This window comes from Spea bombifrons, chromosome 1 (genome assembly GCF_027358695.1).
Source record: "Spea bombifrons isolate aSpeBom1 chromosome 1, aSpeBom1.2.pri, whole genome shotgun sequence".
Lineage (NCBI taxonomy): Eukaryota > Metazoa > Chordata > Amphibia > Anura > Pelobatidae > Spea > Spea bombifrons.
In genome coordinates this window covers 99,982,641-99,998,396 of record NC_071087.1, presented here as the reverse complement: position 1 = coordinate 99,998,396, position 15,756 = coordinate 99,982,641, and the positions used below count along the sequence as shown (strand labels likewise).

The 15,756-nt window shown below is 39.8% G+C and overlaps 1 protein-coding gene across 3 annotated transcripts in view; it reads left to right on the top strand.

Annotated features, from left to right (window-relative positions):
• Positions 1 to 6,631: 6,631 nt before the first annotated feature.
• The window catches only part of KANK1 (KN motif and ankyrin repeat domains 1), an 81,634-nt gene continuing 72,509 nt past the window's right edge, over positions 6,632 to 15,756 (top strand). Inside the window, exon 1 of one of the 3 annotated variants that reach the window (XM_053466275.1) lies at positions 6,632 to 6,737. The gene's annotated coding sequence lies outside the window, so the exon portion shown is untranslated. Of the gene's footprint in view, positions 6,738 to 7,089; positions 7,105 to 15,756 lie in introns of those variants that run through there. The other 2 variants (XM_053466309.1, XM_053466292.1) reach the window with 2 other exon arrangements.

Sequence of the window (15,756 nt, the reverse complement as noted above, 5' to 3'; positions counted from 1 at the left end):
AAGAAAATATTTTTTTAAAGATGCTTTTGTATGAGGGTTTGTCCTAAAATATTGCCATTTCAAATTATTATTATTACCAAAAAAGCAGAAATGATGATTAAAAGTAATATTATAATTAATGTAAGCATTTTTTTTTCTACATACACTGGAATTTGTACCCAATATTTTGTGAAGCTTTATTTGTAGTCCTCAAAATATGTCAAATAAAATGCTGGTTTTTAAAAATTATGAATGCTTAATTTTGTCTCATTTACAAATAAAGGGTTCCACAAAAACTGATCGTTCAGAATGATGATAATTCGATAATTAACTAGAATTTCATTATATAGAATTATATCCTCCTTGGGTTTACGCCTAACAATAGCTAAGTAAGTGTGTTTATAAATTAAAGTAAAAAGGGTATTTCTCTAACCAAGCGCTTATAAAATATTGAATCTGCAGATTGTAAAGTAACCTTAAAATACCGTATTTGCTCGATTATAAGACGAGGTTTTTTTCAGAGCAAATGCTCTGAAAAATACCCCTCGTCTTCTAATCGGGGTCGTCTTCTAATCAGACCTCAAATAGAGGTCTGATTAGGAGACTGAGATCCAGATCCCCCGCACCGCTGCAGGGGACCTGGATCCTCCTGTCTCACCCGACCCCCCCCCCCATCATACACACACTTACCGGTGCTTCCTTGCTTCCTCTGTGTTGCCGGGGCAGCGGGTTGACGTCTACACGATCCGCGTAGACAACGTCCGCTGCAGCCGGAAGGAGGTGTGGCTAGCAGCGGGGGTTGTCTGCGTCCGTCGCATAGACCTTCCCCGACTGTCAGAGATCAGAGAGCTGATCTCTGACAGCCGGGGAAAGTATACGCGACGGACGCATACAAACCCCCGCTGCTAGCCACACCTACTTCCGGCTGCAGCAGAAGGCGACGTCAACCCGCTGCCCCGGCTGGAAGCACCGGTAAGAGAGGGGGGAGAGCGGGGGAAGGGGGATGAGAGAGTGTGTGTGTGTGTGTGTGTGTGTTAGTTAGTTAAATGGGGGTATAGGGTGTGTGGGTGTGTTAAATGGGGGCATAGGGCATTTCTGGAGTGGCGTTAAGGGGGCATTTAATAGAGCACTCTGCCTCCTGAAATGCCTTATACCTCCCTATATGCCACTCTGCCCCATAATATGACTTTTAACCCCCTAAATGGCAGAGTGGCATATAGGGGTATAAGGCATTTCTGGAGGCAGAGTGCTCTATACAATGCCTTTTAACTCCCTTAATGCCACTCTGCCTCCTGAAATGCCTTATACCTCCCTATATGCCACTCTGCCCCATAATATGCATTTTAACCCCCTAAATGCCAGAATGGGATATAGGGGTATAAGGCATTTCTGGAGGCAGAGTGGCACATAGGGGGTCAAAAGGCATACCATGGGGCACAGTGGCATATAGAGGGTTAAAAGGCATATCATGGGCCACAGTGCCATATTGGAGTGGCAAGCCTGGGGGCAGATGTGCGTTACTGGGGGGCAGGTTGGAAAATACAAGAAATAAAAACAAAAAAAATCTTTTTCTCAATCATAGCTTTTATTAAAAAAAATAGTTTACATGAATTAACATTTACTGGGAAAACTTTTTTCCTTTGGGGTCGTCTTATATTCAGGCTTTTTCTTTTTTTCTTAAGTTAATATTCAGATTTTGGGGGGTCGTCTTATAATCAGGGTCGTCTTATAATCGAGCAAATACGGTACTTAAATACAAGCGTGGATTACATTTGTAGTATTGCATATTTAGTTGGGGGAGTTTTTATATGCACTTTTAAGAGTTTCTCACCATAGCAGCTTATTAACTATTATTGGTTATCTCATATCTGTTATTTTTTTACCTCTTTTTGATCTGTGTATATAAATTAATTCGAAGGGGATGGACATTATCACAAGTTATACCATACAATTTATTAAATACTTTAGTGATAATATTCTTCATTTTATATTTTATATAGAGTACCATACATGATTTGTGTGTTTCCCATGTGAGTGTAATAACCTAGCTCTCCTCATTGCAACATTGAAATATGCAATGGAATGTGTATTGACAGTGCCAAAAATGATCAATTTGGATAACTGAATATGGTAGATGACATCATATGCCATATGACAGCCGAATATGACATCATATACTGTTGGCCTCAGTCAGTGCTAGGGTATGGCCAGTTGAGAGTGCAGAGGAAGAGATATCCAGTCGGCTGCTCCCTGATGCTAGACAACAAGGACATGAACCATCTTATGGGAAATAGAATGCATAGTTGAGGTGAAGGATCAAAGTGGAGGGGTTCTTCATAGATGTTCCTGCACCCTGCTGTCTACATGGACTAGGTTTTTTTTTTGTCTGCAAATTGCCTGCAGATTCAATACAATACAATATCTATCCCAAACAGGACAGGCTTCTAATATTTGTTTTCCTTAATCCTATCAAGACATCTCTCAAGGACTTCTTTTGGCTTACATTTATTATGGTGAATTGCTGGTTTCAAACCAAATACCACGCAATGTAAATAAGGACAATGTACACAGCCCACAGAATGGTGACCTCTGCCTGCCCTAAACAAAGGCAGATTGTTACTCCCTCCCCCTGTCAGATGAATGTGAGCAGACCTCCTGAAGTTAAAGATATTTTAATCCATTTTTAATCTAACTTCGAAAAGATCAGATGTATCTTTGAAATCAATGGTCAACCGTTATTAAAGTGGATTTTGTTACCAATACCATGTGACCCTCCCACGATACCTTGGGAAACTATTTTTAACTATTGACTTATAAATAACATAAAAAAATGTTTAAACAAATAAACAAAATACAAAAAAGATGTTACAGGGTACATTAAAAAAACCTGCTTTATGTTTATATATTTATATAATCTGTGTTGATTCTAAAAACAGATAAAACAAGAAATCCACAACATAAGAATGCATAAACAAAAAAGTAACTTATAAAAATGCAATGCTACAGAATTTAAAGGACAAAGGTGAGCCTTACCTGAATAGCCACTCTGAATCACTAGTGACTCGAGGAGGCTACATGTGAGCTGTAATGGAGGTCTATGTTGTAACAGAACAGACCTCAGATCTTCCCAACTGACCCATTTGGGACAGCGCCCAAAAATCAGGACTGTCCTTCAAAAACCCGGACTGGTATATTCTGCGTACAACATTCCTTCCCAGTACTCCCAACCATCATCGTAATCAAGCCATCTGAACAATTAACAGCTTCAACACATCATCGGAACCAGATCAACTCATCCCCATCCAAGCAGTCCTCTCCTATTGTCTCACTTCCCCCTCAACCACTGGATTGTAAGCTTGCAAGAGCAGGGCCCTCTTCTCCTTTGCACCAGTTTGTTATTGTATGTGCTTCTAAATTATTCTTCTGACTGTAACAGAACTGCGGAATCTGCCGGCGCGTTATATATTAATATAATGGGCACATCCTGGCCAAGATGTGAGCAGAGTGCTACGGCGTGTTTATCTCATAGGCATTAGTCCCGCTTTGTGGGAAGCCCATTCTTGTGGTCTCAAGTGCAGGTGAGTTACTGACGGCAGCATATGCCCCTCATCATTAACGTGCCTGATACGTTCCTGGGTTGGTATTCTTATTTATGATAACATCTGTCCTGTTTGGGATGATCACAGCAAACAGAAAGCTTAATTATATTAATGTATACATAACTAAAATATCCCTAACCTCAAGATTACAGGTGCAGATATTTAATGGGTGATGCTTTGGTATCAACATTAGATAGCAGCTCAATAAAGTAGAGATTTTTTTTGCCTTAAAACACTTTCAAATATTGCACTCCTGGTGGATCATGGAAAACAGCCCAATGACCAAAAGACTTGTTTAATTATTCATCTCCACGAAAACTGCAAGCTCCAGAAAATGAATAATACAGAGCCGTCACTCGCGGTGTCATGTTCTTCTTGCACTTGAAGTTCCACTCTGTATTTACCATCTCGATGTCTTCCGATTTAACGATCCTTATACTCAATAAGTTTGCTGCTTTCAGCACAATGGTACATTCTATTGTTTGAAAACTTGCAAGACAGCTTTTTGTGTTACTGATGGATGCCAAATCGTTAATAATAAATAAAAATCATTATTATGTGAAGCACGTAGACCCGCATCAGCAGTACGTGTATACTTGATAGGTAAGATGGCTATGGAGTGACTTCACTCACCTGTGAGTTGCAGTGAAATGGAAAAATAACTATGCAATATAAAGGGCAACGTGGCCATTTTTGGATTAAAAATAAAAAAATCAGGAACGTTCTGGTATCTCACACTTCCGCCATCCTTGACAAGTCTCATTGAAGTTTATTGAAAGCTTCAGTGAGTTGCTGTTGTATGAGAGCAGTAGCATAGCGCTTTGTGAAGCTTTGTATCCCACCCAGAACAAGCTGAAACACGGTTAAGGGGGACAACAAGACATAAACTTTATTAGGGTAAAACATAGACTTTTATGTGGTACAGATAAAAGGAGAACAATAAAACAGATAACACAAATTCAGCATTGAGACAAAACAACTAATAAACAGCAATGGGTCACAAAGAACCACCAAAGGCAATGGCAATGGATGTATTTAAGCCGCAACGGCAGACATCAAGTAACCAATGGAGAATGTGCCTACTTTTAAGGGTGATCATATCCATAGCATCCAACGAGGAAGAGGGACAGATCTTGTCTTCTTCATTTAGCTAGTCTAGGCTGTCTGATATGGATCTTGAGGACACGCTTCCTCCATTCCCATCACAGGCAGACACAGTCCCGGTTCCATCACAGTGTCCTTTTTGTGATAACATTTCCTGGAAAATTTCAGCACTTTTAAAATATATAAATGTGTACTCAACCTGCCCTTATTTCCTATTTACTGTATCAGGTATAAAAACATGCTTCAAAAGAATTAAAATGAGAGGCCAATCATGGAAGAGAATGCCATTGTGTTCTCTGGAGGTTGAAGCAGATGCTAATTAAGCCTACACCAGTAATTAACAGTGCCCCCGAAGCGACCCTAGCAGCGAACCAATATGACCATTTGTAATTGTGGGGTTTAATTATAAAACAACAGCTAGATGAAGACGGGAGTTTTGATAAACTAGAAGATAATGGAACAGGGGTAATTAATCCTTTTTAAGTTTCGATTATTGTTTTTTGCTTACTTGGTATCAGTTTGTGATATGGTCTACTGTCAAAGTGTAACATAACCGAAAGACCGAAAGGACTATGTAGGGACTATGTAGGGACTATGTAGGGACTATGTAGGGAATAGTCAACCGATCACGACCGGGAGTTGAAAGAGGAAACTGAGATTTCAGCTATGGGACTTTACTATGAATTATGAAAGGCCATGTCAGTAAACTTCCCGTTACACACGACTCCGTCATCTCCTCCATTTGTACATCACATAAGAACATTACTTCCCATAATTTATAATCTGGCGGGACGGGTATATTATTATGTGTACTCATATTTGTTATTAGTAACATCTGCATTACGTAATCATGTGAGCTTTCAAATAACAACCAAGCACGGTTTATAAAACTAAGACAGTACATCGTGTTCTGACGGACACAATTTAATCGAGAATAACACTTGCCGGGCGGTCCTGTCTCTCCGCAGTAGCTCTGTTTTCTGTATGCAAGTTAGTCATTTATCAAGGTGTTGCTGTTACTGTACAGTTTTAGTTCACTTGGCGGTGCAAGTAGCACATCGGAACATAAAAGTTACCTACATGCATACTTGGTAATACTCTTTAGATTTGATTACCAGCAGGGACACCATCCAGACACTGATTTTAATAATAATCACTTAAATGACTACAGTTATATGTAACACCTATGGTTTCCTTAACTTTTCACGACAAATGTAGCTATTGATAAATGCCTAGTTCATGGTAAGCGATGCCTCGCCTGATATAATAGCGCGCTGTGTACTATAGAAGTCTAAGCTGATGGACGCACAAAATTCAGACAAACCGCTCCACTATGGGCCAACAGGTGGGAGATTTCTTTATCACCATCTGATGCCCTGTACACCCACCTCCACGTGCCCCTGGTAGACCAGTCTCGGTGGCAATAGAGTGACCCCATTGGTTATGTTTACCGGGCCATACATCATTTTCCAGGTATGCAGGTAAAAGGGCTGCCCTGAACTATGTGGGATGTATAACTAATTGGTTCTCTTCTGTGACTTTATACATCCCTCCATACTGCAGGGCAGCACTTAATCTGAGCTGGTCAGCAATATGTAAAGATTATAGGTGTCCTGAAGTTTTTTAAATACATGCATCTGACAAAAATCCATACATACAACCTAAAGTCTTTTAGACGGCAGCACTCATTGTATATCTGCATTAGTGTTCTCTCATGCCCACGCCGGGTGGAATGACTCCTGCCCTTCCACTGTCCATCCTGGTCCTCCCCTTGTCCCCCACCCCACTGTTTCTGAATACCCACGGCTGCGGGCTATTAGCTGCGCATGCGCATATCTTGTTACAAAGACAAACAGGAGGCGAGCTGCGTGTTACTCTGTCCCTGAGGAGGATGCGTGACTTTCTTCACTAGTGATCCTAACTTATTGTCCTTCCCCGGTTCTTGCCGCTGGCCCCCCGGGCCGCTTGGTTATCTCGGTTGCCTGGATCTTGGGCTTACTTGTGGGCAGCACTGAGTGAGTTCCAGCCGGGATGTGTGAAGGTGGACTCCGCGAGGTGAGTTACCATGCACTACTTGCCATGGCTTAGGGGGGGTCATCACACGGATAGCACTGAACCTTTGTGCGTGGATTCGCGTGGCGTGGGCTGATGATAAATGCTACTTTAGAAGCCGTGAAATGAGTTCCTAGGTGCTGGTCTGCTCCATGCTGCTATAAAGAAGATGTCTTAAGTCGTTTTATTGCCCTTGCGCCCCACTAGGTGTGTTATTGAGAGTATACAGGCTGTGTTGGTAGCAGGTGACACACATTAAAGGGATCGGGGAGGGATAAGTGGGAGTGACTTTAAAGGTTACTTATACTGGGTTCTGTTTGCTGGGTAAACCGTTCTCAGTAATATTTGTCCAGCTTAGATTGCCTGCAGGGTATGTGATCTCTATTATTATCCTAGCCCCCCCCTCATTTATTTATTTTTAAGGTTGTTATTGATCATTAAATAATTCACAAATGTCAGATATTAATATTTCAAGACTCATTTATTTTGAATGACACACATTAACACCTAACATCTAAGTACACTCATGTGTGTTTAATACATTAATTTGTGGACCCATCCTTAAGGTAACTTTTAAAGCAGTTTTTTAAAATATTTAATAAAAACACCCTGTTTTCAACTGATTATAGACTAGTTTTGTATGTTGAATGTCAAGTTTAATTACTGTATTCTGTGCCAATTCCGGGAAGCTGATATCCATACTCAAAAATCATTTAATTTGAATAATACCATTAAATTTAGATTTGTATACAGAATTAACCAGAAAAAATATTTCTTAATTAGTGGAGTTTTCAACCAGTGAATATATATGGCTTTTATGACCGAAGTTGGTCAAACTGTACATATACTGGTTAAAGTGAGCCTTTTACTTATCTGAAGATTTGGGAAATGTCCGTTTTTCTATTATTTGTCCAACAATTCAGTCTGTTCTGGATAATTGGGGAAAGGTCGTCAGTGGCATCACAAGAAAGGGGCTTTGCAAATATTTATTACAGAATCAGTTTATATAGCTAATATAATAATATTGACTGACTCGCAGGTGTTTATTTAAAAATATGTATTTAATAATAATATAAAAATATTATTAATAGAACGTAAAGGTAAAGTCAAGGCAAAAAAATCAAATTCTTGTTAACCTTGCTAATTTCTCGGTTTTCTGTGCGTGTGAAGTTTTTAAACTATAGTGATTGTGCCATATTCTCCAATTTCTCTTTGGGTTCCTAGGACGGTATAGACAGATGGCAGGGGGCTCACGCATCTTTTTAGGTCCTGTCCAGTTTGATTTATGGTGGATCATGGCTGTCGTTTGTAAGCAAGCCCAGTTAGACATATCTTTTGTTACAGCTTGACATATGGCTATAGAAATTAATCTTTCAACCCCGTGCATCTTTGCGTAATTGAGGCTTTGTTGCTCAGGCTCACGTGCTGAACATTTTCTTTGATTATAACATATGTATCCAAGTAAATGGTGCGTCGTGTATAGGCGATTACACAGGACGAGCACCGTGTCGCTTTGCTTTACACTGTAGTGTTTAAGGGACTTAAATTGTCATTTCAGCTGTCACTTGTTACTGTGACATCTGTCATGGGTTTATTATGGCGATTACACAAATGTAAGATCACACTTTAGTGTTGCCATTTTCTCTCTTGTGCTTAGCACTCTTCCCATGATATGATATAATATATAATATATTTCCAGCACGCACCCAATCATCTATTCCCACTTACTGTTTAACCGCCTGTGGCTTAATGCTTTGTTGGGATTTATTCTTTAAGGTTGTATTACAGCTTTAAACCCAAGACCCATGGTGTCCATTCAATTTACCTTTTGGTAATTAAAAGTACAAACGTTTCTGTCATATTTTGTTGGATGTCATGCACTGCTTGGGATGTCCTGTTTAAACCGCTTCTGCGGAGTATCCTGCGCTATATAAATAAATACATATAATAGCAGAGCGTATCCCCATCCTTTTCTGATACTAGTACCCTAGTACTAGGGGTAATTCGCTGGGAGGCAGGGTATGCAATGCGCAGACTCTTGGCTTAGTTGAGTGGAGGTGAAGTGGAGAAGAAGCCCAAATTAAAGTGGAAAAATGAAAAGGCCTGTATTTAAAGAGAATATGGATAACCCTACATAACCCCGTGAATGTGAACTTTCTTTTTTTTTCCCTTTTTTCTGGAAGGAGATTCCAATAAGTAGATGAAGCCTTCTAGAGAATCCTCTTAAAAAGTCTGATTTAAGTGATAGTTTACATGTTTATTTGCCTTTTGGGTGTGTTTATGTATTTTTTGCTTATTGTGAAATCATTTTGGTTTTGGATAATACACCTGACTATTTACAGTGTTAAATGTGTGTGTGTGTGTGTGTGTGTGTATATATGTATGTGTATATTTATATATATAATTTTAAATGTTTTTTGGTGCTTAGTGTGACAGTACATACATGATGCAGTGAATTACACCCACTACCACTTTTCTCATTAAATATCCCTTTGTAAGGATTGTTAGCCTCTGTGCTGTGTGTACGAGCGCGTGTTACTTTGTCACGGAGTATGTGATGCCTCCAAGTATTGAGCTTTAGACTTGCACAATAAGCTTTGGCTTTTCGCAAACACCACATGCGTGTTTCCTGCCTCGTACGAAGTGTTTTCTTTCTCCCCCTCTTTGGGATTTGTCTATACGGATACATCTCCTAAATTTTGAAGCATGTAAGCTTGTTTGAGCAGAGCCCTCTTTACATTTTGTTTCTGTCCAAGCTCTTATGTGATGCAATGCTTGTATGTCCTGGTTACCTATTGTACAGTGCTGCAGAATATGATGGTGCTCCATCAATCAATGATAATGCTATTAAGTTATGCTCATACCTTGGTACCCTCTGCGTTTTGCCCGGGTGACTACAGGGAACTCCATGTTGTGGAGCCAACACCACACTAACAATAGAGCGTCCTGAAACGGCGCTCCTGTGACCTTGGGTTCCCTGTAGTGACCCGGGCGAAGCACAGAGGGTACCAAGGTATGAGCATTGCTTTCCTGGAGCTCCCCCATGCTGTAAAGTTATATAAGCTTTTGGGACCTCAGAGGTCTCTTCTTCAGCTCCATTTATGGTACCAAAGAAAACTCAAAGCATAGGGGGTCTTGACAGGCCCGTGTCTGACTTGTAAACGGAGCATGGTGGGTAATGAATTGTACAGCGACAGGTGTTTGCACAACAAAAGTTTCGAGTCTACTTCTAGCGGTGACCAGCTACATCTAGCAGGTCCCTGCTGTATCTAGACTTAGTACGTTAGTTTCATGTCCTGCTGTGGCCATCAGGTGTGAGCAGAAATCAGCTTCTGGATTCTTTTGGAAATGTAGTAGATTGTTTCTGCGTGGGCTATCCTGGAAGCTGGGGCATCCCACAGTTTAAGATGATGAGGTTTTTTACAGAAACATAGCTGTCGCGTTATTTCCTAGTTCATTGGAATGCCATGTCGGTCGGCCAACACATCCCATAATTACTGTAATTCAGACCTCCTACATGGCCGGAGGGGGACACTTGTTTAATGGGCTCTAGTAGGAAGTGGGACCGGGGGCAGGGTTGTTTTGACCTATTGATAGCTGCTTTATTATAAATGAGTAAAGCATATAGAAGAATGATTTTTATTATTTTCTTTCTTTTCTGTTCTTTCTTTACTATATTGTCTTGTAGCTGTAGAACACTGCGATGGATTCCTAACCAGCAAATATTTGGATCTCCTGAAAAGAGGGAGCGTAACATGGTGGGTGGGAGAGGACACAAAGACTTGGGTTGTAAGGAGGGACACTTTGATGGTATGGTGATGTTACACCTGATGTGTAGTAGCGGAAACTGGCTGGCCCAGATGTTTAGGAGAGCCAAAAGTTGGATACATTCGGTAACTACCAGGGTTATATAAAAACCTGTCCCCTGGCTGCATGAGACTATTAATCTTACTCCTGGCGTTTATGGCTTTGTTTCCAGGTAGAAAGTTAACGGCAAAATAGCAGTTTTCCGGTTTCAAAATTCCTGGGGAATCTGAATTATGATTACTAAATATTTAAGAAAAGTGTCACCCTTACAGCTTTTACTTATCATTTCTCTATATCTATGTTCACTTTACTTGTTAAGTAAAGAAGAAGAGGTGCTCCTCAAACTTTTGTGTTTTCTTTGTATCTACCCCAAAACATACTTACACTCCTCATGGTCATATTCCCTTTCCTAGGTTAATTTAGGCGTCTTTATCATTTTCTGCTTATATTACATTACCGCTGTTTTGCATCTTTGAGCCGTGAGAGGATTGTTGTATCTCCGGAGGGGCCCTATTGAACTTTTAATGGGGCCGGGCTGGGAGTATTGGTCGTTACTTGATTAAGATGGTGATAGCGGTGGGTACTTAGGACATGGAGCTCAGACAATAGATTCACTATGTGAGTTTGAACTGAATTGTCAGCTACGTACAAATGTTATTGCCGGTATAAATTATGCCGCTGCGGGGTGTAATGTATTCATGAGAACTGAATGAACCCAAGTGTTTAATCTTCTTCTATGAGCAGGGGTTTTTCAAGCTGCTGTTGTGCTGCTAATGGGCTTGATTATATAACAATGCCTTGTTAGCCATTATCCATATAAATAAAGCTTGGGGCACTTTTTTTTTTTTTATAATAGTCTTGTAAATGTAATACGTGACAGTAAACGAGTATAATCAGAGGTGCATTATTATTACATAATGCAACTTACATAATGCCAGAGTTGCAAGTTGGATGTTACATTTTTGTTTTTATTAATAATTATTGTTATTATTTTGCTGCCATACCATTTGTTCTCATTTACAGTACAACGTTGCATGCATTACATAAACAGAACAAAGAAGATTCTTGCGGTGGCAAAAATAACCATCCACCCTCCACCAGTTATGCAGTAAGCAATAGACATTTAACTCCTTCAGGAGAAGGGCTGTTGTAACATGCTGGTGAGGGTACCTAGTGACCCAAACTGTTCCCTAAGCATCTTCACCAAACCCTTTTTTTTGTTCTGATAAGTTATTAATTGAACCTGTAACTTGTTTTTCAAAATGCTACATGAAGCTTAGAGGACCACTTACTACTTTTTATGGCAGGAAAAAATGAGTCCGCTACAATTCACAAGATAAACCACTTTCCGTATAACGAGCTCAGATTAATATTGGTAAGTATTATGGATGCTCAGAGCTCCAACCACTAAAGTCTGGTATATATAAACTTATTGGTAAAATGTATTACACGCTAAGCCACTTGAGAGTATAAACAGAACCCGTTTTAATGCCATGCTGGCTAATTAGAGTTTGGGTAACTTGTCCAGAATAGTCCATTTTAAATAGATATAAAGTGAGGATGGATTTCTTTTTACTGCTTTGATGTTTGTGTCTCTTTTGGGAAAAAGTCACTGATAACTATCAAGAAAGCTGGGATGAAACGTTGTAAATTCTGGAGCAGCCTGTGCGCCGTGACAGCTGGTTAATGGTCAAAGTCCCCATGCTGGTGTCCGGACTTGTATGAGGAAGTGATTAGTCAGGAGATCAAAGCATTTCTAGGTTGAATGGATATTTGGCTCCAATCCAGACTAGGCCTTTGGGTAAACATTGAGCCTTTTTGTTTATTAGCTCTGCTAACATGTTCGTGACCTCGACCTCCTTGCCTTTTCTTTTTTTTCCTAGCAGACCTTTAACTGGAATTGAATGTACAGGTATTGGGTAAGAAAAAAAAAAAATAGAACGTTTTTGACAATTTAAACACTTTACAAAATAATAGGGTATGGTGAAATGTGTGTTTACTGTTTTATGTTTGTTTCATGTCAGCCCATGTTAGGGGAATTTTCAATTCTTAACCCCTTTTTTTCCATGTTCGTGTACAGTGCTTCAAAGGAGAAAATCAATAAGAATTTTTTTTAATATATTTTATTTGTAAATATTCATTTTTCTGTACTATAGTTTTTCAAATGCCAGAATAGATTAAAATACGTTGGGTTTCCAGCTTTAGAGTCCCTTAGCACCTGCTTGTGTATTTGCTGGCAGGGAAGCCCCTGTGCTTCTCTCCTTTAGCAGCATTGCACAAGAATGTGGATTATGTGTTGATACTTTAATCTGTGCAGCAAATCCCTTCCTGTTAAAAACTCTAAAACCAGTCCCAATCGGTGCCTGTACTTCGCACATTTTTCACATTCTTGATTTAAAAAAAAAAAAAAAAAAAAAAAGTACAGCAGTTCTGGCAAGATAAGTAAACTCATGTGTGTGCAGATGGTAGAGTTGTAGATAAGTCAACAGTATAATGTGTTTGTACCACAATGTATCAAATTAGTTTTTCAGACTCTCAGCCAGCCAGCCGCTGGGATAGTAGAACAATAAGTGATTTAATATCAGGAAGACCTCGTTTATTGTGACTGCAATGTATGTTTATGACAAGGGGCACTAAATTTTTTTTCCTCTTCTCCATGATGTACCGTATTTTCTTGATTTATAAGACGACCCTCCAAAATTTAGGAAAAAAGCGCCTGAATATAAGGCTACCCTATAAGAAAAACTTTTTACCAGTAAATATTCACATGTAAACTATTCTCATATTTAATAAAAATGATTGAGAAATTTATTTTTTGTTTTTATGTCCTTTTAGTTGCCAACTGCCCCCTCAAAATGCCTTATACACCCCTATATGCCACTCTGGCTCCCAGAATTGTCTTATACACCCCTATATGCCACTCTGCCTCCCTCATATGCATTTTAACCCCCTGTATGCCACTCTGCCTCCCAGATATGCATTTTAACCTCCTATATGCCACTCTGCCTCCCTGGTATCCTGCCTTATATACTCCTATATACCACTCTGCCTCCCTGGTATGCCTTTTAACCGCCTATATGTCACTCTGCCTCCGTGCTTCAGATTATCTGGTGTCTAGTGGGGCAGCTGGTGGAGCTCTGTGCGATGCGTGCAGACAATCTCCACTGCTGGCCGGTACTTCTGCCGGGTCTTCCATGACTGAGCACCGGAACGTCATGGCATGCCGGTTCTCTGTCATTGAAACCCCAGAGGAAGTGCCGTATCCAGGTCCCCTGCAGGGGATCTGGATCTTAGTCTTGTAGTCAGACCTCTGAGGTCTGATTAGAAGATGACCTCTAATATAAGACGAGGGGTATTTTTTAGAGCAATCTTGTCTTATAATCAAGCAAATACAGTATGTTGCCAGTACTGGTCTGTCTGGGGGGGAAGTTAAACTGCAACCTGTTGGGTGGATGTTTTCAGCTGAAACATATGTACTACATACAAATAACCCAGGCATACATGTACCCATACATGCAGTTCACTTACCCCACTTTTTTGAAATGAGGGACATAAAGAGATAAGTCTAGGACTTGGGACATACCTCCTTATAGTTGCTGACCCTGTCAAAGTGCCATCTTGGTCCCACCAGGACCCGTGTAAGGGCCGGCTAGGGTATGACTTATGTATGTTATTGCATTCACTTTAGATACAGAAGATAACATACATCATACGTTTCCCTTTTTACCATCTTTTCTTTTAAAAGGTAGTTTTTCTTTATAAATCCCGGCGTGCGTGTCTAGAGTTTTGCTCTAGTTTTATTAACTTTTTAAATGAAGGTTGACCTCATTTATCTAACATGAATGTTTACCCAAAAAGACCAACAAAATCAACAAAAACCAGTGTAGGCGAGGAATAATACATCAAAGTATATTAACTTATCTGTAATATTCCAACACGTTCAGTCTTGGTCCCAGTGCCATTTGAACAATGCCAGGTTCTTGCCAAACAGGGCGTTAATGGGAACGAGGTTACAAAGAACAATCTTTGGAATTTTGTTAGCTGGATCCTCAAGTGTCTGTGGGGAGGTTGGCAGTAACACAAACACGTGCCCCGTACTATTTTGCAAGCAGCAATAAGGCCTCTTGTGTAGGATTTATTATTACAAATTCAGGGGATGAACATACCACACCCAAGTAGGAATGATTAAAAAAAAAAAACTACAGGGCAACAAAAAATTTATATAATGATCATCTTTAGTGCATGTACACTTTGGGAGGTTATTCCTATCATTACTCCTTAGCTGGCCAGAGGTTATCTCGATTTATTTGGGAGGGATATTGGTATTTTCATGTCTTAATTGTTGTCTTGCAAACTTCAGTCCTAGAACCTTCATCAGATTAAATGCTTCCCTAAATAAATTAACTCAGGAAGCACTACAGTCGTCCCTGCTCCTGATAAATTTCAGAATTGAACTCATGAGCTGAGGTCCTGCTTTACAATACTTTGGGGAAACACACAGGCGCTGAGGGTTTTTGAAGGTTCTGAGACAATCACCAGTTTAGATATTCAATAACCTCATTTAGAGGTTTGGAAGTGCCTTAAGGGGGTCTAGATTATTCCAGGTTATGGTAAGGTGTGTAAGAAATCATTTTCATGCTTTTATTCTTTCCATGTAAGAGTACACTTTAGGCCTGAACACGGAACAGTTTAGATGTTTGAGACAAACTAATATCTACATGGCGTATGCTCTGCAATCAAAATCCATAAAAACCATGTAGTACCAAATTCAACTTTATGTGCTAAAAAGTAAAACCCAACCAGAGTTTCAGTCAACCAAAGTTAACCCTTTCAGGCATCCATTGACACTCAAAGATCTTGTAGGAATAACAGATGCATTGATGTTCACTTTAAATGGGGTGTTTAGTGGGGAAACACTTCACAGCTAATGATTGTAAAGGGCTTGTTTTGTGACTTTGACTTAAGGTTGCTAATTTAGAAAGCCTTGACTCTAACTACTAATTACAGCACTGCCTTTTATATCATAAGGGAACATTCTTGAATCAAAATCCTATATTTTCTACTTCTATACACTAAATGAAACCCTGTATTAGCTTACATACATACACACAGGCACACACATAATTTAAGTAAGGAGTCAAGTGTGTGTTTTTTTTTTTGTTTTTTTTTTTGACACAACCCGCACGTGTGTGGCTGGAGACCCTTTTTAATATGC